Source organism: Suricata suricatta, chromosome X (genome assembly GCF_006229205.1).
Source record: "Suricata suricatta isolate VVHF042 chromosome X, meerkat_22Aug2017_6uvM2_HiC, whole genome shotgun sequence".
Lineage (NCBI taxonomy): Eukaryota > Metazoa > Chordata > Mammalia > Carnivora > Herpestidae > Suricata > Suricata suricatta.
In genome coordinates this window covers 22587408-22610129 of record NC_043717.1, presented here as the reverse complement: position 1 = coordinate 22610129, position 22722 = coordinate 22587408, and the positions used below count along the sequence as shown (strand labels likewise).

General features: G+C 37.8%; 1 long non-coding RNA gene across 1 annotated transcript in view; it reads right to left on the bottom strand.

Moving 5' to 3' along the window:
• The window catches only part of LOC115284380, a 30835-nt gene extending 9915 nt beyond the window's left edge, over window positions 1–20920 (bottom strand). Inside the window, exon 1 of the long non-coding RNA XR_003905175.1 lies at window positions 20267–20920. This is a non-coding gene — a long non-coding RNA (uncharacterized LOC115284380). The remainder of the gene's footprint in view (window positions 1–20266) is intronic.
• Window positions 20921–22722: the final 1802 nt, after the last annotated feature.

Below are 22722 nucleotides of genomic sequence, written 5' to 3'. Positions count from 1 at the left end.
AAGATACTTGGATGGGCAAGGCATAGGAGGGGAATAGGTAACAACAAGATGTCTCAGCACTCTGCTATAGAGAAACTGAGAGAACGAAGTCGAGCAGGGGGGAAAAACAGACACAGTAAAAACACACACACACACACAATTTTGAACACTATAACCAAGCCAAGTACTGTTGGAATAAATCCTATCAGTGAGGAATATACAACAACCAAGGATGTGTTGGCAGACCATAAAACTGACTGGAAGAGCTGCAGACAGCTTCCAACTCTGCACATTGAATTGGCACCCACAACTGCAGGTTGTGCAAAAGTTACAAGATCCGTTCACTCAATCAAGTATTCATTGAGATCTGTTATTATGAGCCTTAGATGCTGGGTTAATTTTTTTCAGAGCTGAACCAGGTCTTTATGAAGCTTCTATTCTAGGAGGAGAAAGAGATAGATAGATAAACTAATTACAATAAAATAAGTGGTTTAGCAGGAATTTGTATACTGATCATTAGGGATGATGAGGAGTGCTGTTGGATAGCACACTCTACAGAGAAGCTGAGTCAGGCTTACCAGAGGAGATACCGGAGATGGGTAATAAAGGATGAGTAAGAATTTTCCAGGTAAAAATTGGTGGGAAGGATATAGTACAGAGGGATGTGTATGTGGGAGTGGGAATGTGTGTGTGTATGTATTTAGCACTGTAAAAGAATATGCATGATGAGGGCACCTGGGTGGCTCAGTTGGTTAAGCGTCCAGCTTCGGCTCAGGTCATGATCTCACGGTTCATGGGTTCAAGCCCCGCATCGAGCTCTGTGCTGACAGCTAACTCAGAGCCTGGAACCTGCTTCGTATTCTGTGTCTCCCTCTCTCTCTGACCCTCCCCTGCTCGTGCTGTCTCTATCTGTCTCTCAAAAATAAATTAAAAACATTAAAAAAAGAAAGAATATGCATGATGAAAAGTCATTTTGACCAGAGTGTGAAACAAAGCTAAAAGAGAATTCTTAAACTAGATAATAATAAAAAAATTCCTGTCAGATGAACACCTTTACAGTTAATCCTGTAAGCACCAAGGACATATTGGAGGATTTTAAACAAAGAAACATCAGGATCAGGTATAAACTTAAAGACTGACAAGATCATTTTACATAGATAACAGTTGTTAGTAATATCACCTACTAGTTGAAAAACAAAACCATGGATAACAACAACAGTGATCGTGGGAACTTTTTGTGGAACTTGGAGAGATAGAGAGAAAAAAGAGGGTAAAGGGAAAATGTATAATCAAATACGTCTCTCAAAGGGATATTGGATATTCCTGCATTCAAGCAACTACTTTGTGCTAGCCACTCAATAGCTTTTCTTGAAGCAATAATAAAGGAAGCCTTGTTCATCATTGCAGCTGGCTAGATTCTGCCCAATTTACAATTTCCCCAAACTCAATCACTACATTTTTCCCCTTTCTACATTAAGGACTATTGCAATTTGCATGTTATATTAGATTCAAAATTTCAAATTAAAATATGTCACTTATTGGAAACATTTGTATCTATCTCAGTGTGAGTCTGAATTTGGTACTGTCCATTACATATAACTTTATTTCATTCTTTAAAGAACAGGAAAATAATCCGCACTTATAGAAGTTGCATCACTTAAAGAAGTTATAAAATATCATTTTCCCCAAATCATTTAGCATTTTCTCTACTTTCCTCATTAAAATGCACATCCTAAATTATGTCCATTTTTGGGCTTTTGAAATTTTGGTCTTAAAACTTGCCAATAAAATGAAAGTAAAATGTTCTTTTAAATAGGCTCTCTATCTCAAATCAGTTAGACATTTAACTGCCCTAGTTATTGAGTCTTGGAATGATAATTATAACATAATATAAGTGATTTGATTACCGGCTCTCCATTTACAAAAGCTGTGATTCAGCTGTACACGTTATTGCAGCTATCCAAACCCCACACTTTGATAGTAGTATTGTTTTAATAAAGTAGGTCATGAAAAGCAATGATTACTCAATATCTGAAGATTAAGGAAAGTGGTAAAGATGAAGGAAAGACATTTTCTCAGATACAGAAAAGACAGGAAATGAGAATATAATGATACCTATTTAGAATTTACTATAATCTAAATATCACTTTAAGTATAGTGGTCTTTCAGGCACTACGAGCAAAAATATTCTATATTTTGAGAGCCTCATTATTTCTGGTGACTTGGACATACAGAAAGTGTTTGCTAATTTTAATGGTGCTTTTGATGTATACACCGCATCACTGTCTCTACCAGCGATGTACTGCAAAATACGAAAGAACTAGACTTCAAATCAAAGAAGAGAATACACTCACTTGGCATCTAAGCAGATCATGTGACTACCACAGGTACTCACAACATAAAGCCAATCAACATAAATGCATTACATCTATAGTCAAAGCAATGTATCCAAGGCCTTAAAGCTGTGTGCTTTGATCTGCTGCAGTGGGAAAGCAAAGCCTTGACAGATCTATAGCATCCTGTACTTATACAAACCCGTAGGCATCTAGGCCCATGTCATACCTTCAGGAGAGAAACTTTGTCTCCCAAGTAAATGAATCAAATTTTGGAGATTAGAACCCCTGCACACAAGACCTTTATAGGAATACAAAGACCCCATGGAATTCTCTTTAGATAGTGTTTGTTCCTGTACAGATGGACTCTCCTATGTGCGTGGTGAACATAGCCATTAAATATTACTCACTCTCAGGATTTTAATAGAAGGATCACTATCTATATAAACATGGCTTTTTTCCCAACCCACTAGAGATTCTTGAACCCACCCACCAGTAACTATTCTGAAATAGTCAAACTCCAGCCACCCACAAGCAGCAGAGGAGTAACAAAGTGAAGTAGGCATGAGTGGCAATAAAAATGCTAGAAAAAGTGATTCTTCTAAAATAGTTAGAAAAAACTTACAATGTTTGATCTAAGTACCATCTAGATAATAATGTGAAGTTTGCCATTCTTCTTTCTTCCCCTCCTTATTCCATTTCTCACCCATTTTCTAGTGGTAAAAAGATAATGAACTTTGGCAGAAAGAGGTGACTATCTGAACATATAAAGCTTGGAGAAGGAAATGAAGTTGTATGAAGAACACCCAAGAGAATGAAAGAATAGCAAAAATGGCAGTAGATTTATTCTCAATTTTCCTGTTTAGTGAATTCCAGAGTCAACATCCTTAAAGTATTTTTAGTGGAAGCAGAAATGTATACAAATGTATCATTTACCCCTGACTTAATGTAAATCTCTGCATCTGTAGTCAGAGATCCACAGAATAAACTATGGGCACATTCTGTCATCTAGTTTAATTACACAAGGCTTGGCAGGCAGTAAAACATTTGTAAATTCTCTGGAAAAGACTAAGCTATATGAATGAAATATAGAAGAATGAATGCATTTTATTAGAATAGGCAACTGATGATTGGGAAAGAGACAAAATGAGAACATCCATTCAATAGTCAGAAATAATACTTTTTGTTTTGACTTACAAAAGGCTTCCAGTTATAACTATTTCTCAATGTTTTCACAAATAAAGATAGAAAAATCGAGTATTTGTTTTCTATTGAATCCTACACACTATAACCTACATTTGTGATACACATATGAATACCTCATTACAATTATTGTTTTCTATTTATGAAATGTGGGAAAGAACCGAAATTTTTAAATATGTTCAATAATTCAAACTGCCATTGGAATCTATAAAAGTAAAAGAAAATAAAATTAGTTATTCCTTAAAATGCATACTGGGAATATAATTTTTTGTCAGCTTCTTAACTCTTGGGGAGATCTCAATAATCTTGTAAGCCATCTTATTGCAATATTTTAAAAATTTCCCATGTTGGGGGGACCTGGGTGTCTCAGTCAGTTAAGTGCGTGAATCTTGATTTCAGCTCAGGTCCTGATCTCATGTTTCGTGAGACCAAGCTCCACATTGGGCTCTGCACTGATAGCACAGAGCTTCCTTGGGATTCTCTCTCCCTCTCTTTCTCTGCCCTTCCCTCACTCCCTCTCTCAAAAATAAATAAATAAACTTTAAAAATTTCCCATGTTGGATAATATTTAATAGCCACCAACTTTTTAAATTATATGATGTTTAATTTGTATAAAGTAAAAAGATCAATCTTAATCGATCTTACTGACAGATATGAGTTATCAACTATTGCTGAATATTTGTGTACTTTCCTTTGTCCTTTACTAGAAGAACCTAATATGGGATATGATGGTCTATACCTAGAGCAGATATTCTCTTCCCATGGTGCTAATTAGTGAATCTTTAATTTGGAAAAAAGAGTTCATGTTGTAATACTTTTGATTTTTGTTGTACATCATTAAGTTAACTACCACGAGACACTTAGTAATAGCCAACATTTACTGAGTCCTTAATATGTGTCAGGCCTTGTGATTAAAATACTTTAATTGCATCATCTTATTTAAATCTTCACAACAGCATCATTAGGTATGGATTATTACTGTCTCTATTTTACAACAATATTTAGTCATTTAATACATTTTCACCAAATTTACACTGTTCTTGGTACTTGGGACACCACAGTGAACTCAATGGTCAAAGATCCCTGCTCTTGTGAAGCTATAATTGTAGTGATAACCAGTAAGTATAATAAAGAAGTAACTTTTATTTTAAAAATGTTTATGTTTTTTAATTTATTTTTGAGAGATAGCACGAGCAGGGGAGGGTCAGAGAGAGAGGGAGACACAGAATCCAAACAGGCTCCAGGCTCTGAGCTAGCTGTCAGCACAGAGCCGATGTGGGGCTCAAACCCATAAACTATGAGATCATGACCTCAGCTGAAGCCAGACGCTCAACCGACTGAGCCACCGAGGCACCCCAAGAAGTAACTTTTAAAAAAATGTTACAAGCTAGGCAGTGCCTAAAAAAATTAAAGCAAAAGCTGACAAGGAGATCAGGAATGTAGAAGTGGGTGTGTTACAATTTTAGAGGGTGTGATCAGGGTAGGTATCATGGAGAAGATGATACATAAATGCCAAATGACATATAAAAGCCAAAAATGATAGAGATGAGAAAGTTAGACTGGAGATTTCTGGGAAATAATGCTCCAGATAAAGAGAACAGCTAGTGCAAGGGTCCTAATGCAAGAATTTACCTGTCATATTCAAAGAACAGCAAGTTGAGGATAATAAGAGAGAAATAAGAAGGTTGGAAAAGCCTGGATGAATGGAGGAAATGAAGTTAAAGAATTAAAGTAGGCCTCAGTCTCTAGACCATTTAGAGTACTCTGCTTTTACTCTGAGTAAAACCAGAAAGTTTTGCATCATCTGCATTCCATATTCAAAAAACAACTATAACTGTTGTATGGAGAGCAGATTATAGAGGGCAATGGTAGAGACATGGAGTCAGTTTGGAGCTTACTGCAGCAATTTAGGAAAGAGATAATGGAGGTGTCAACAAAGATGACAGTATTAGACACGGTGAGAGGTGCTTAAATTCTGGATATGTGTGAAGATAGTACCAACAGGGATTGATGACACACTGGATGTGGTATGTCAGAGAGGGAGACAAATGATGAACGACTCCAAGATGTTTGGCCTAAACAAATACAGGGGTAAAACTGACATCAGTTGAGATGGGAGTATAGAGTAGATTGGGGTCAGAAAAGATAAATTCAGTTTTGGACAAGGTAATTGACAAAGGTTAAGTAGGTGGTGATGTCAGATAAGCAGCTGGACATACGCGTTTGGAGTTTAGGAAAGAGACCAGGGTGTGGGTATAAATGTAATAAGTGGTGATAAAAAAAGGTATTTATAGACATGCAAATGGATGAAATCATGAAGGGGTGAGAGTAGACTGAGAAGACCAGCAAGAGCCAAGTCATGGGGCATTCCAATAGGAAGAAGAAAAAAAAAAAGGAAAGAGACCAGCAAAGGAGCCGGAAAAGAAGCAAACAATAAAAGAGAACTTAAAGCAGGAGAGTGTGCTATCCTGAAAAACAAGTGAAGAAAATGTACCAAGGAGAAGGAATGATCCATTGTATAAATGCTGCTCAGAGATCAGTTGAGATGATTAAGGAAAACTGACCATTGAGTATAGTGAGAAAACTATATAATGTTCTTAGCTGTTATATTTTAATGATACAACATATGTTAAACTATTAAAATAATAAGGATTACCATTTATTATATAGCTATTTTATCTATCACTGTACTATATGTTTCACAAATATTATTTTTACTTTTCCCAATAATCCTAAAGGTGGGCGTTCGTTTCTCTTTAGAGATCTGGAAACCAAAGCCATGAAACACTAAGTGACTGGTCAAAGGTTTTCACAGCTAGCAAATGTTAGAGCCAAAATTGGAACTCAGACTTGCCTTGATCCTAATGTCAATTTTAGGATACCCTGAGATCTTCTGCAATTCAGAGAAGATATATTAATACCAAGGAGAGTAAAGATGAAAATTCAATGGTTTTTTAAAACTTCCTCTTAATTAATACTTACATGTTGGGGAAAAATTGTAGAAAACTTACGAAGCTAAAACGTAGGAGGAGTTTTATCACCTTGTAATTTATAAAAAATACAGTAGCTACCTAAGTATAGTCTCCAGTCCATCTCTGCTTCACTCATCTTAAATATTATTGTCAGATTAGTGGTCCTAAAACATTGTGCTCAGCATTATTGATGTAACCAAAACCTTTGGATATAGGTTCTAAACTCTCAGCATGGTATTCAGGGTGTTTTATCAACTGATGTGACATTTTAATGCATGTGGTGGAGCCTGTATTCTAACCTGAGAGATGTCTTGTTTTATCCAACCCCCCCTTTTTTTTTATCTTGCTGAGACCAGGATACCTTGGGAGACCTTTCTTTCTTTCCTCCTTTCCTCCCTCCCTCCCTTTCTTTGATCATTATTTAGTAACACTATGTGCCAGACATTCTCCTAGGCACCAGAGATATGTGGTGACCCAGACAGATGAGGTCCCACCATCTCACACTTACATTCAAGTTGGGGGGACACACAGAAGTAAATTTTTTAATGATAAGTTGGAGGATAAAAAGACATAGCTAGCAGTGACTTGGGTGCACATAATATTCTTAGGAGGACAGTCTTCTCCATGGTGGGGAATTCTTAGCATTCAGAAATCAAAGTTATTTCAGTTAGTGCATAGTGGTCAAAGAAATAGAGAGTTAGTTAAATTGATATAAAAGAATATCATAGGCCAAACACATACACTTAACAGTATTGTCAGGGGCCATGTAATTGTGGGTTTAAGCTTATTTTATCAATGGCCAGTATCTTGGTCTACATATCTATTTTTTTTGAACCCTAAGGTTAGAACTCAATGTATTTTGTGTGTTGCCCTAAGTTATCGCACACTATAATATTCCCAACATAAACTTAGAACAGGTCTTATACAAATAAGTTTTGTTAGATACTATGTTTTGGTATTAAATCATTTCCACTCACCTTTTAAGAATCTCATAAATTTGTGCATTACAAATATATATTTTGGGGACTGTAATTCTTTCTTTGAGTGGTAATAACTTAATTATAATAGCTAGGTATATTTAACATCTCTGACTTAACTAATGATTCCAGTGAAGTTAAATTGAACCTTCAATTTTCTTAATATCTTTCAGATCCAAAAATCTGGACTGAAGCCACAGGATGAAGTTTTATCATATGTATTCTTTTTATACTTTTGTAATCACAGCCATAATAACATTAAAACAAATAATATGACTAATAATATGACTAGCATGAGTTCCAAAACTTATATAGGATGAGTTTAGATCTACTAGGATTTGAATCTTTGGTTCCAGGAAATGAGGTGAGGCCAAGGACGTTACTTAGAGCAATAACCCACACCTTCACTGATTATGATCTTAAGAAATTAAAGCTAATTTTAATATTGGGAACAGGAAATAGTATTTCTTTTCCTTTAGTTACAAATATAGATGAAATATAAATAACTTCTGATGCAGTCCATTTCAATAGGCATCACTCATCTCCCATACCACCTACATAGCTCTTGAGTAGGAAATTTAAAATCACATGACTTACCTACTTTAAGAAATATGGAACTTTGTGGGGCAAAGCTAAAATCAATTGAGAGGATAAAAGAAAAATGTGCTGTGCAGAAACAGCATTATACAAACAGTAAAAGTAGAACAACTTATGGAGCCTTGAAGTTATACTGAATTAAAAAAAATAGTCAATATATAGAGATGCTGAAATCCCCTTAATAAGCTTAATAATATGTATTTTAAAGGTAAAACATACACACCCGTAAACACAATGGGAGTCGGTCTTGTAATGGAAAAGGAATATCAGTTTCACTGAATTCTTGGTCTTTGAAAACTGTCATAAACTTTTTTAATTACCAAAGGCTTGCCAGGACCAGAGAAGAAATGGATCCAGTGTTTTAGAGCAGACCTAGTGGTGGTGGTGAGAACCACTTGCTTCTTTTATGACAGATCTTTAAAAATACTTAGCAGTGTACACCTTTAATCGCTTCGGCAACAAGTAAATTGCTCATTCCAGCCTAGTGCTCACATTTAGCATGGAAAACATACATAATTGGGAGCATTTGTTGAACTGAATTGAGTTGATCATCTAGTCAAATGTCAGGTCAAGTGAGGAGAAAAACAGTTGAAATAGTTTTTATTAAAGTGAACACCAGGTAATGGATAATTATTTGAATTGCAGTAGAGAGATTTTACATGTCTGCAAGGAGGTGTACTAAGTTCATTCCTATTCAAATGTTCTCTGATTTAATGAATGGCTGTCCACTTAGACACAGCTACTACTTTAAAAAATTACTGGCACTATGGTCTCAGTGTATTCAACTTGGCTGAATATCTTTTCAGGAAATAAAAAACAGAAGGTGCTTCGATCAACTCACTACGGCTGAAGAAAGCATTTTAAAATCTAAAGTAGTAGCACGTCTCTTGAATTTAGGAAAGAAATTAATATTTTCAAGTAAAATAAAAGTGAATAGTGTTATATGAATCTCTTCTTTTCAGTAAATATTGAGCTCTAGGATATATTATGTTTATAGTTTCAAATTAATTAATATTCAAAACTAGTCCCCCCCAACTAGTCCAAATCACAGATTGGCTAATGCTAATGAAACACTGCTTTTATTATGTTTATTCTATACCAGTAAATCTACATTCAACTCATTCGTCTACCACTCAGCTCATTGTGTCACAACTGTCTTATTATCTTTGGAATTCAGAGAACTTGGCCCCACACTACTCTTCTCCATTTCCTTGTCCCTTCCATGACCTTTCATCAACTCCTCCCCTTGACTTTGGAATCAAGCACATAAACCACTGAAGAAAAATAGGTCCTATGTAAACACTCCAGGCCTGGATTTTCAACTCCTTCCTTTCACCCTATGTAAAACAGATAGGAGGTGCGCATTAAATACCGATGGTCTGGTGACAGGGGTAATTGTGATATGGATTCAACTACATTCTTCAGAAAACCAGTTCCTAAAATTTAACTACATAGAGCAAAGCCTTGTACTCAATAATATTTAGCATCTTTACCCCTTTTAACAAATATTTAAGATTTCACAGTATTTCCTAGGTCACTTCCTATGGCATTACTACAGGATGTCCCAAGAAGCAAAGGAATAAAATGTTCTTACCAAAGCTTTCAAATGGCTTCCATTCCCTTCTTCACGGCCTATGTGCCCATCCTGCAGCTGACACCTCACAGCTGAGTCCCTCACTGGGCTTTGCCCTCAGCTGTGGGGAAGTGTCATGTTCACAGTTATGCCACATCCCATGGAACAGCCCATATATAGCCAGTTACTGCTGGATAGAGGAAGAGAAAGCCCTGATCTTTGACTCATTTTTGGACAACTGTGGAAGACCCTTAGGATACGCTGAGGCTTCCGTTGCAATCTCTCTGCCATCACTTTCTTCCTCTGCCTCAGAAGCAACTAAACCTTCTGTTTCTAGGGAACGAACCCAACAGAACATAGATATCTTCCCCACTCGCCCATAAACTTTTGCCAGCAAGAATTTTCTTTAATATCTTCAGTTGATGTTAAGTACAATCCTTAAAATAGATAGGCCCCTCAAAGACTTCTCATTTATTCACAGGAAGGAGTTAATCAATTAAAATGCATATGAGAAAGAGCAGTTGTGCTAACTGAATAGGATCAAAGAACAGAGATAAGGGCCAGCAGAAGCCGCACTGGCCCCTCAGTAATGACCTGAGAGAATGGCCACACCCACATCTTAGCATAGGACGGTCTTAGCTTGTGCCATTATGGTTGTCAAGAGCTTCAAACTTGCAAAGTTGAAGTTGAGTTGGTAGGCTACTTTGGAGAATATTGAGAAAGCATTCAATATCCACAATAAAGTATGAGGTGGGGAGAATACTGACAGATTTGAGAGGGCTCTATTGAAACTCTCCCAAGGCACACCCTGGTGCTCCCACTGACCGCAACAGTTTTTAAAAATAAAAATTCCACCAAAGAATCCAAATCCTCAGGGGAAGGGAGTGGGATTTGACAACTAGACTGTGCTAGTTCTTCCTTTAGCAATTCTGATCACCATGCACATAATTTTTAGCTTGTGCCTAAGTAAATTGTATTGCTTTTCGTTTTATCTTCAATGTTTGGCCATTTCCCAATGTACTAGAACTTCCAATATAGAATGATCAGAAAAAGTATGGAAAAAATAATCCTTATGTGTTTGTTTCATTCCACTTATTAGAAATATAGACAAGCTATTTGGTAAGAGAAAGAACATAATTCAGATAAAATGAGGGGTTTTATGTCCTTCTAGAGTTTCAAAGTATTATAATTATTGGGAATTGACAAAATAGTTCATACTTGCTAGGAATAAAACCTATTTTCTTATTACTGAATGTATATTATGCTCTAAAGCCATACTCTTTTTCCAACACGATCTTAATATAAAACCATTTTGGAATTTATATTTTTACTTTGCCATTGCATTATATAAAGTACTTTCTTTTTTCTTTTTTCTCCCCAGCTGCCTTCTCCAAATTCCCCTTCTTCCCAAATGAATTGCCAAACATTCTCACTGAAGAGTTGCATATAAACCACAGCATTTTTGCTAGGGTGGGTGGCAACTTTTTAACTAAGCAAAGAGAGTTTGAATGGATACATTCCATTATAGAATGTTGCCTTCTGCTTAAAAGGAAGTTAATTTTAAACTTTGGCTCTGTATTTAGCTACCACTGGTAACAGTGGTTTAGTCTTAGGAGCAATGAGAAAAGGAAACCGAGCCCATGATGGCTGTTGGAGAACAGAGGTTCAATGGATAGAAAGTTGTAATAGAGATGGAACTTGGGAGTCCTTGGGAAATTCAGGTAACTGGGAATCAAAGATACCCAGAAGATATAGACTCTTAATTTGTTCCTCTTCTCCCTAAAGTATAAATCTGAGTAGGTCATAAGATGATCTGTTTTCCTTATTCTCATGAAACCCCATTCCATTTGCTTCAGGCTGCCAGACCCGGAGACTTGGGGCTTCAGCCTTATCTTCTTACACTGTACATTGTGTACCCATGATATTATGGTATCTCTGTTCTTGATTCTCCTGTGTCTGGAATGTTTTTCTTTATTATACCAATGTGAGCTCCTTCAAAGTCCAGCTAAACCTCATTTCCTTTAACAAGCCTCTCCTAACCTCGGCAAGTGCCTGTCTTCTGACTCTTTCCCAAGCCTGTACCATACTTGACACCGCTCTCAGAAATAGATTATCTTGATTTACAACTATATATGATTTCACTTAGTACCCCTGCCCCTGACTAACCATCTTTGGGCCAGATATATGCCATTGCTCCTCTCTGTATCCCTTGAATGTATTATGGCTGAAGGCACTCAAAGATTTATACTGGGAGTAGAAGGAAGGAGAAGGAAGGAGAAGGAAGGGAGGGAGGGAGGGAATGAGGAAAGAAGTGTTGCCCATTCTCCTTCTGTCCGTTTGTAGATTACAAACTACTAATACTAATCCTTTCTCCTTTCTTTATTACTCAATTTTCCTTTTTTTGCTTTCCTCAATTAGCAGTCTTTGTCTCATTTTACCACACATCATAGGTTTGGAGAGAGTTCTGACCTAAAACTGATCTGTTGTCACTAAATGCTTAATCATTTGTTCATGCCACAATGATGTACTGGTGACTTACTACAAGCCATGCACAATGCTGGGCCCTGGAAATACTAAACAGACAGGCAGTGGCCTCCTGGAGCTAAGCTAAACTGTTCACTCATTGCAATGAGCACCCCCACTGACGTGAACAGCTTGCTCTGTGACTGTGTTATTAAGGGCCTGGAGGAGAACCCCGACAAGGGAAAGCAGCAGAGTCCAAACCCCCTTGAGACCCCTTGAATGCATTCACTCTACACACTGTGGCGCTGGGAACCTCTTGAGTACCATTCAGGAGTTCAGTCATGGTGAGAACAATTAGGGGCTTTAACAGGGGTATTCAAAAACCAAGCACTGAGAGCCACCAGATTCATTTGTTACCTTCAAATTTTCTCCGTTGGCCACATGAAGCTTTGTTTACACAAAATACCTGATACCATTTTAAGTCTTTCAGTTCTCCGCTTTTACTGCTGTTTTTAGCTCCTCTGACTGTGTTCCTTCTGAAATAAAGTTGGCAAGAGGCTGGGAACATTGTGGTACCCATAGCTGGTGTCATTTCTTCAAACAGGTATTTAAGCAGCTGCCTCCTCAGCAAGACAAGAGGGCACTGCGAGATTCAACCAGAATAAAAGTATGTCCTCCACAGCCCCCTCACCTTTTCATATGCAATGCAGTCTACTGAAGCCCTTTTTTTTCTGGGTCAGAAATCAAATAATGGTATATTTTCTCCAAATGTCATTATCATAATACAAAGGATAAAATCTATTATTCCAAACTTTTTCCTTTTAGCATATTAACAGTGGTTCATATGTTAATCACCTTGGCAAAAATCATATATAGATATGGCTGTATCTCCTTCACTTAGTAACTGTGTGGTGGTAGCTTGGTAAACCAGATATAAACAATATTGCCGTGATTACACCCAAATTAGTTCATTATTATTGGCTATGTAAGCAGAGTGACACTGTTGATGAAGAAATGAAAGATGGAATTCCATCTCTTCAAAGAGGGATAAAATGTGACTAAAAGATATTTTGGTAGGACCTCTAGGTAGATAACTTTGGAAGCAATAAGGCAGCACAAAACACTGATGGCAGTCCTACATGCCAGAGATGTCCAGAGTGGGATGTGTGGGAAAGTCAAGAAAAAGGAGGGGCTCCAAAGAAGAGCAATCCCTTGCAAGTAGAAAGATACAAAGCTAATGGGAAAGAGGACAGTATGGAAAGGCAAGGAGGTCCCACCTGTGACCTATTTTCCCAACTTTCCCTGTATTATATCTCCAGAGAGAAAATGAGGTCAAGAATGTACAGTGTGCATAAAGGATAAATAAAGTCCACAGATTCCAAGTGGGGGCTCCATGTGAGTGATCACAAGTTAATTAAGTGACATGGAGGCCGAAGCATTAGATGCACTGAAATCAGCCTCAAAAAGAACAATTACTTTTCTTATGCTTCACACTACTAAAAAATATCTCATGCCAGGACATAAATACTCAACTGAGGGGTTGTATCGTATCAGGAAAGTGGAATCGTGCTTCCTGAGAGAGCAAATGAGTTGTTAAATCTCGGAAATATAATTTCATTCTTCTGGTTCAGAATTTCCTCACTGGATAAAATAACAAAGTGGGGTATCCCTATACTTCTACAGTTGATATAATTTTACTAGATTTTTATGAGGCAGAGCCATCATAAATGGCTCTGGCTACGTTTAGAATAATTTGTTTTGATTTGACTGTGATAAAAATAATGTTTATTTTAGATTTTAAAATGCAACTATTCCATAATATCAGACACTTTATGGTATAATAGTTCAATCCTAAAATTTGAAAGTGAATTTACCTGTGTTGGAACCTTAAATGGATATTCTTAGGAAATTAGATACTTCAACTCTATGCTGCCAAAAATGTAATCCCTTTGATATGCATTTCAGCAGGCTATGTACTTGCCTTTTACTTTGTGTGTAAGATAACATGATGCATGTGTGAGTAATCTGGATGTAGATATACAGCCCTTTTATTTATCAGGGTTGCAGGAGTTACTCCAAGAGGTCTAGAATGTAGAATATACACCAAACATTTTCTGTAGATAAATAATCCATTTCAAAGATATAAGTAGACCTGGTTGTGACTCTACACAATCAAATTAGTTTTTAAAAGAACGATCATATTGATAATCATTTATCATTATTACTATGCATTTGTTCAATCAACTGATACAGAATGCACAAATATGATCAAGAGGCCTTCTAATTTTTTTAAATTACAAAGCGGAGTTTTATACCAGAAAATGATAAAGATCACTATACTAATTCACAGTTGTATTACACATAAACGTTGATAGGGCAAGAACCTACCAATTAATTTACTTTGATCAGTCCAGGACAAAATAACCCACTATGAATAATTTTATGATTATTCATATACTGATTTATTTATAATTATAATTCATGTAAAATGTAAGCTACATAATTAACAAACACATTGAAAGAGTGATACTCTATAATTATATGATCACAATTCACAGTCCATTTCATTTTTTTTGGCTGAGTCCAAACTCTACACAGTATTCCCTGACTTAGAAAATATTACAAAATACCATCTAATTTCAGTCTTAAATATATGTTCTTACATATGTAGCTCTTGTGTTGACAAAATAGCTCATTTAGTGCTGTTTATTGTATTTTATATGGATGAATAATATAACTATAACATACTCTTTGAATAGCTTGTCATGAAAAAATATTACTCTTAACGTTTTAATATGAACAAAGGAAAGAGAAGATTTTCAGAAGAAAAATTTTAAAGTGCTTTGCGTTCTCCCTCTGCTTTATCCACAGCTCACTGCTTGGCAATTTCAGATCCTGTGATAGGCAAGCAATGCCAGGCTGGCCAGGCATCCCTTTGCTAAAGCTAAAAAAGCCTTAAGAGTCTTAGAGTTTTGACACCTGCATATTGTTTTTACACAGGGGAACCAGAAAAAGCATGTCAATTAAGGATCTTTCATTGTAAGCCAATGGTCAGGGTAAGCAGCGAGGGTATGTCCATTGAGCCATGTGGTTGGCCTATAATGGAGTGCTGTCTGCAGCATAAGATACTCCAGGGTGGCATTCTCCGGGTGAAAATTAAAAGCATATTTGTAAGGTGACTAGCAGAATTTGTCAAATAAACAAGCCTGTCCACATTCCTATAATATTCCTTTGTAAATCTGCCTGGGCAAATCGAAAGCATTTCCATAGGACATGAAGGAATATGCATTTTAAAAATATAGGAAACCAAGAAAATACTGGCTCTTTGTAGGCATCGATGAAGCCCGATAAACATGCATGATCAAATTCTTCTGAAACAAAGAAATATCGGGGATGCTTAACATAAAAAGCAAAACACTGGGAAGTTATGAAGGGAAGGTTGCTCTATAGCAGGAAAGTTGTTTAAGTCCGTGTACATTTACTTGTATTTACAGGGTTAATTTTCCATTTTCCAATTTTACCTTAACCAAAATATAAACACTTGCTTTTTCACCTGATTATCCAGTCACTTAAAAACATACATGGAAGGTCATATCACTAACTATGCCCTTCCTATAGATGTAAATATATTAATGTCAAGATACAAGCACACTAAAGAAACGCAGTATTAGTGGTGACATGTGGGGGATTGCCTCCCCCTAAAGAATGTTAGTCATTATTGCAGTGAGCAAATTCCCGAGCTGAACTATTATCTTTATATTCTTATGGCCTCTATTATACTTGTATTCAAATGCATTATGCTTTCATTAACAAAGTGACAGAAAAGAGTACCTTTTTGGTCAAATAACCCAATTTAAGTGGGAGCATCAGGTTTGTTTCCCAACGTTTGTTTGTGCAGTCTTGGTACCAAAAACAGAAATGCCTAAGTACTCCGGAGCATTAAAAGCAAACCAAAACAAAAACCAAGTAATCAGCTTGAAACACTCTCACACCCAAAACCCTCAGTTACCTAGCTTTGAATGTTATTCAAAACAACTATTTTTTGTTTGTTCGTTCGTTTGTTTTTGGTTACTTAAGGCAACTATACTCCCATATCAGCACTGCTGAAAAAAACTGAGTACTGAGGGAAAGTTAGCAACCAAAGCCTTTAATTTGTCTGTTACTTACTGACTGAAAAATATTACCTACCAACTAACTGTAATTGGGACAAGGAAGAGCCTATAAAGATTTACAAGAAAGGTAGCCTGAGAAAAAATGCACTGTTAAATTCATACAACTTTGGAGAACCCTTAATAATAATAATTCCATATATTTCTAAGACATACCATGATGGTGAGTCCTGAGACACCCATCTCATTTCTTTAGAGCAATATGTTAACTCTCCTATTTTAAATGATTCTTGATTTTAAAGGATTCTCTTGAACACTGAGAGGTAAAATGCAGGGTCAGAAGTCACAAGGCTAGTAACTAGCCCTCTCTGGCCCTCTGACTCAGCCCCAAATTCCACACCACCTGTCTGTATCATAGAGCTGGGCTCCTTCCTCTTTAAGATTCCTGATACAAGTAATGGAAATAGGATTGGAATTTAATAATAAAAATGCCGACATGACCTTATTTATAGCTTCCCAAACGGTGCTATTATAATTATGCTTTATGAGTTAAGCATTACCAAAAAACTTGCTACTTTTACATCTTATTAATCAACACTCGGGTGCTTTGAGTGCCACAAATTTTAGAGGAGCCGGCTTTATAAAATCATGAGATTCGTCAAACAGCAAAGATCATATCTGTTGTAGGACAAAGTATACTCCAAAGACGTCACTTTATAACAGACTAAAAGATTCTAAAATATATATAAATCTTAAAGTAACCCTGCGAGTTCAGTTTTTCTTAAAAATGTTTCATACATCAGTCATTTTAACAATAACATGATTTGTTCACATACATTGCAAATATAATAAACATCTCTTTTGAATTGTTTTCTAGTTTTAGGAATATTGTGATTACTTATCAGCTAAATCTCCTGACTTTGCTGAAGCAAGTAGTCAGGAAACAAAATCAGTACTTTCCATATTTGTAAATGATATTTCTTCTCCTATTTTTCTCAAATATTTTCTAATTTAACTACATACCTACAGCTGATACAAGGGTAATGAAATAGTGAAATAGATAGCATATTTAAAATTATTCACTGCCTTCATGTTTAAGTGTTTTCCTATTAAGCAAAGCTTTGTATTATTGATTTGTAGGATACTGAAGAAAAATGCTGTAACCTACTTCGGTTACATAATCCTCTTTCAAAAGAAATTAACAGGTTACAAAGTGTCATTAAAATGATTGAAACTATCTTTCCTAATGTCAGTATATGCAGTCTTCAAGTAAAAGGACGGCATTTACATGCGTACATCTGTTTCAGGGTAAGTGTCTTTTTTCAGAGACTTCTTTTTCTTTCTAGTATTATTTCCATCCCTTACCGAGCTTATAAAGCCTCTAGAATATGCCCTGTTTGGTAACATATGTGTGGCTTATATCAGAAAACAACTGAGGAAGTCATTTATAAAATATTAAAATAAGGACTACAGGAAATAGTCATTGCAGATGATATTTCCGTACATAGTTGGGAGACTAACCGCCTAGAAGCAGCTGTAGTGTTACCCTGACCCCTGAAGGAAGGAATCAGGAGTTAACTTCACATCCAATTTTCTATACAATATGAACACCAAACCTCCAAATCCACTGACACAATATATCAGTGTTTGGGCATGTCCTGCAGAAATAAGAAAGTCGTCGCAAAAATCACAGCTCAAAATTTCATTCCACCATTCCACCATCCTGATTTGGGGGAAGCAGATCTTTTCAAAGTTACTTAGTGGATGTCTAGATCCTGCACCTGACTCCGTAGGAAAAATAGAATCAGCTCATCTCCACGACAGAAAAGTCATTTAGCCTTCTTTGTAAAATAAACATAAAGGGAAATTGAAAATACAACAACTAGATGGAAAGATGATTTAATTCAACAGGGTTAGGATTTCAGCAGAGTTGCATTTTGAGGGAATTTTTAATCTATTGAGGGAAAAAGAGTTCCTGAAACATTAGAAGGCCAAAAGGGGCTGATGTGTAGCTTCTTTCTTAAAAAAAAATTCACAATTCCTAATAAAACGTCAGGGTAAATGACATTTGATTCTGCAGTATTCCCTCCTCTGTACAGTGAGCATAGTACATTTATCTCATCTCATGGTAAAAGTCACAGGCAGCTGCAACATGTCCTGTAGGCCATTCAATAAGTAAAACTTGAAAATGGATTGCTCTTTATTTCCGAGATTTGTATTAACAATGAATTCATTGCCATTCATTTTTTAATTTAACAAGATACCATTACCTTGGAAGGTTTTTACTTCTCTTTTCCTGGCGGGTTAAAATGGCCCAGAAAGAGGTTGTCAAGACAAAGGTACAGGTACAAACCCCTCATTTCTGACACATTGTGGAAGCAATCGCTTTTATGAGGGAAACCCCAGGCTGAGATCTGCATTAAGGTCTACCAGGAAAAATGCAAGATGACCCCAAATAGCCACTCTGTTCAGAGTCTTTATTTCAACTGATTTAACTTTCTACTCAGTTGGGGTCATGTATGTCAATCATAGGATACAGAACGATGACCTTGGCTGGGCTCATCACCCCCAGTTACTCAATGGGGCACTTGTGAAACATTGCGGACTCATTTTGCCTCTCCACGGGTGTGGCTAAAATTGCTCCCGTCCAGCTCTAAAGCATACACAGATCTGCTGTCCCTCAGAAACTCACTATGAGAAAACTCATGCTAAATTTGCCACAAAGATCAGGGTTTACAGGACCCTTGGAGCTAATCTCTGTCTGCCCTCCTCCTCCTCTGTTAGCCTTTACAAGCCTTCAAAAGTTAACAGGGTAATGGAGCCTCCCTCTATACAATCATTTCATCTCACTATCGTTGACTGAAGCTCGCTGATGTAATGAAGTTACATAATCACCGATTATGCACGACTTCCATCTATCTTCCTACATATCCACATAGCTTCTCCCCTCCCCTTAAGATCAATCTACCAGGTGAGATTTATAACACATGTAAATGTTCCATTCTCTCATCATAGGTACTGAATATGGGACTTTAGCAATGCAGTACAGTGCACTGAACCACGTCATCAATATTGATTTTTTTGGTCCCATTTCCCAGGAAGAATATGCTTAAACATCCTTCGTGCTCTAGTCTCTAACTTTTTACTGAAGGGGTAAAATAGATGTAGCAGATAGGACACATCCTCAACTTAAGGTTAAGGGAAGTGTGTAATTGCCTGCATTTCCAAAGCTGGCTGCATTGCAATAAAAGGATGGTCTCCGCTTCCAGACCTTCAACTCCCCTGCACGTGGGTCGCAGCTTCAGCTATTTAGGGTATTAGGAAAATAATTATATTATTGGGCTATTGAACTTGAGAAAGAAAGCATTTGGTGACATTTAAAAGAATACGGCACTGTTCTCTATTTTGCTAATCATTTCCAGCTTTCTCTTTTCTTTTCTTTTCTTTCCGAATGGTAATCCAGTGGATAAAAAAGTAGCCCGGCGTACTTAATAATCTCCAATAATCACAACCTGGAGAATAATTAACAACGATTATCACCTTAAAGTTTAAGAACTTGACAAGTGGGATGTCCCTGGTCCCATTGCGGCTGTGAAATGCAGCAGAATGCTGCACTGAGTTGAAAACATATTTCTTTTAATGAATAAAGAGTACCTCGTTTCATTTTAAATAGGGCTTTTCAGTAAGTGTTCCTTTCAGTGCTGCTACCCCTTCCAGAACACAGGAGCCACAAATATTGCATCCAAACAATAGAGTGTCTACCCGGAATTAATTCAAGACACTCTTCCATATCAAAATAATTGGAGGGGGAAGTGATGCTTTGATTTATTTTCAATTACACTCAGAATACAGACCTACATACACACACACACACACACACACACACACGCACACGCACACACACCAACACACCCAACTGCAGTTCTTCCATTCAGTGCCAATAACGGCCACATCACAGCCATCAATGCGATGCAGCAATCACCCAAGTCACCCATTCCCATTACAAACGCCCAAGTTTGCTCACGCCACTGATGGGTTTGCATATATAAAATGACCTTACCCACAACAGTCTTCCAAATTATTCTCCTCTGGATATCAGTCGGTAAGGTAATTGCTGGTCATCACAATGCGTATTCAGAAAAATCCACGTTTTACTCCTGTGTTCTTTTTCTTGCTTTTGCTAGCAATTAATATCGTGAACAAGATACCCATTCACAAATGCCAAGTTCACCATAAAAGCAGATAATTCCATACAGCTCTTCCCTACAAGACTGCCTCCAGTTAGTTCTCAAAGTGCCCGATTGTTTGGTGAAGATACAATCCAGGTGCAGAGCAGGGGGGGAAAGACGACTAGGAGAAAAAAGAAGAGGCTGATAGAAAAGGAGACACTGAGAGAGGAGAGAGCAGAAAAAGAGGGAAGAAATTTAATTAAAAAAAGAAGGAGGAAGGAAAAAAGGTCGGTAAGTGAGGAAGTCTGAAAGCTCTATGACAAGAATCGGAGTCTTGCTTGCAAATCTTCTGTATACATGTAGCCCTTCAGATCCTCTTGGTCCCCAAGTAAAATTTCCAGATCCGGGATGCAGCCATAAGAAAGAATCCTATGTATATTTCACAAGTATCCCGCAATAACAGATCCGACGGGGTTTTCCTTGTACAGTACTGCTGTGTGAAAGCACACAACCCCTGCTGTTTGGGAAGGTGTCTCCTGGGTCCTAGCTCTCTTCAGCAGCCCCCAAAAATGATTTTTCAGAAAAGAGTGGGGGAAAAAAGGCAGCTTTGCGTTTGCCTTGAATGATGCTAATCCTGACCGAAAACGACAAGCAAACCACGAATAGCACGAAATCTTGATTAATAGCCACAATCCACTCACAATATCCCAGGAAAGAAGGAGAGAAAACAAGAAAGAGGAACTGCAATGCATAAATGATTCCAGTGTTTCTACAAGATCGGTTCATTTGATTGAATGCATTCTCCGGTTTGCTGCAAGTCATAAAGAGGATAGTGTTACTGCCACCCAATGGATATTTTAGTACTAGCCAATCCACAGAACGCCACCGCTTTGCGAGTTTTAGTTTTCAGAAGACTGAGGAGGAAGGAGGGTAGCCTCGGAATCTTTTGGGAAAGACCCTGAAGGGCCTCAAATAATGGGAACCTGTCTTTCCAGGCAAAAACGGACGACAAATGTGGACGCTGACCCGTTCTTGCGTTAGCCACCTTAGAATTATGATTCCATTTCTCAGTGAGCGAAGAGGTACAGAGAGCGATTCCTAAACTGACACGCTGACAGTAATCTTTTCATCTCTTCTCTTTAAAGCAGATTTGTTATTGCGCGCGATCTCTCTCTCCTCCTGCCCCCCTCCACCCCCACAGAGCCATGCTCTTTACCACTTTAAGGCAGATTTCAGAAGGGAGCAGGGTGCGGGAAGGGAGGGGGCTGCTCCAACCTCAGGAGGCGAGGGGGTAATTGTTTCTAAAGCGCAGTTTTGCAAAGTGCTTCAGTCTGTATTGATATGTAAACTGTGAGACCGTCGGGCTCTTACCCTCCGGGCCGCTGCTCTTTCAGTTGGGGGGGCACTATCTCCCTCTAGGTGAGAGGGTCTGGGGGAGACGGGTGCCGGTGGTTGGCTCACTGGGAGTGTGGGGGTGGGGGCGGGGCACAGAGAGGAGGAGATTGAACTGTATCCTCCTCCCCTCTACCGTAGTTCGCTAACGGATTGTGAGATGGAGTTCTTATGGGAAAAGAGGGACCAAGTAGGTACCGGTCAATTAAATGGGGAAATTTGCTCACTTTAAGTTCCTTGCCCTTTAGAATACCTTGGGATAGTATAATACCCACCTGGGGTTCTGTACTACTCAAACTTGAACATAGGCATGATCACCTGGGTGTCTTGGTAAAACGCAGATTCTGAGCCAGTTAAGTCTAGAGTGAGGCCGGAGTCTGCATTTCTAATAAAGTGGCCCATGAGCCATCATAATGCTGCTGGTCCAGGCACCACACTTGGAAAAGAAAGACTCTAGGGCAGGGTTAATGTTTACAGGGCAACCACAGTGTTCGTTTCTGAGAGTGGGGTTGGCAGGGCAGTGAAAAGACTGAGAAACACTTTTGCAGTCTCCACCCCTCCCTCTCCCCACTCTTCAACCTTTCCCATACACCACCTGTAGCCCCCATTCTAGAGAACCCTGACCCACTCCACAGCGCATCCCACGAGCTTTTGTAATGTAAAGTTTAAGAGGATAAACCAAACATAAGACAATAAATAGGTAAAACAGCCTGGGTCCTGGGGAACTACATCTTCACTTAATCTGGAGAGTAAAACACTACTGAAGATTCAGGAACCCACATGATAAATATGTCATCTCATATTCGGTGACATGAGAGCAAAATGAATGCGAGTCAAACTCGGATCACAGGTGAGGTTGATGGGGACTAGGAGACTGGTAAGAGCTGTCAATATGTACTTGTAAGGAAGGAGCATTATATGGAACGCTTCAATCTAAGGTGACCACAGATCTGGT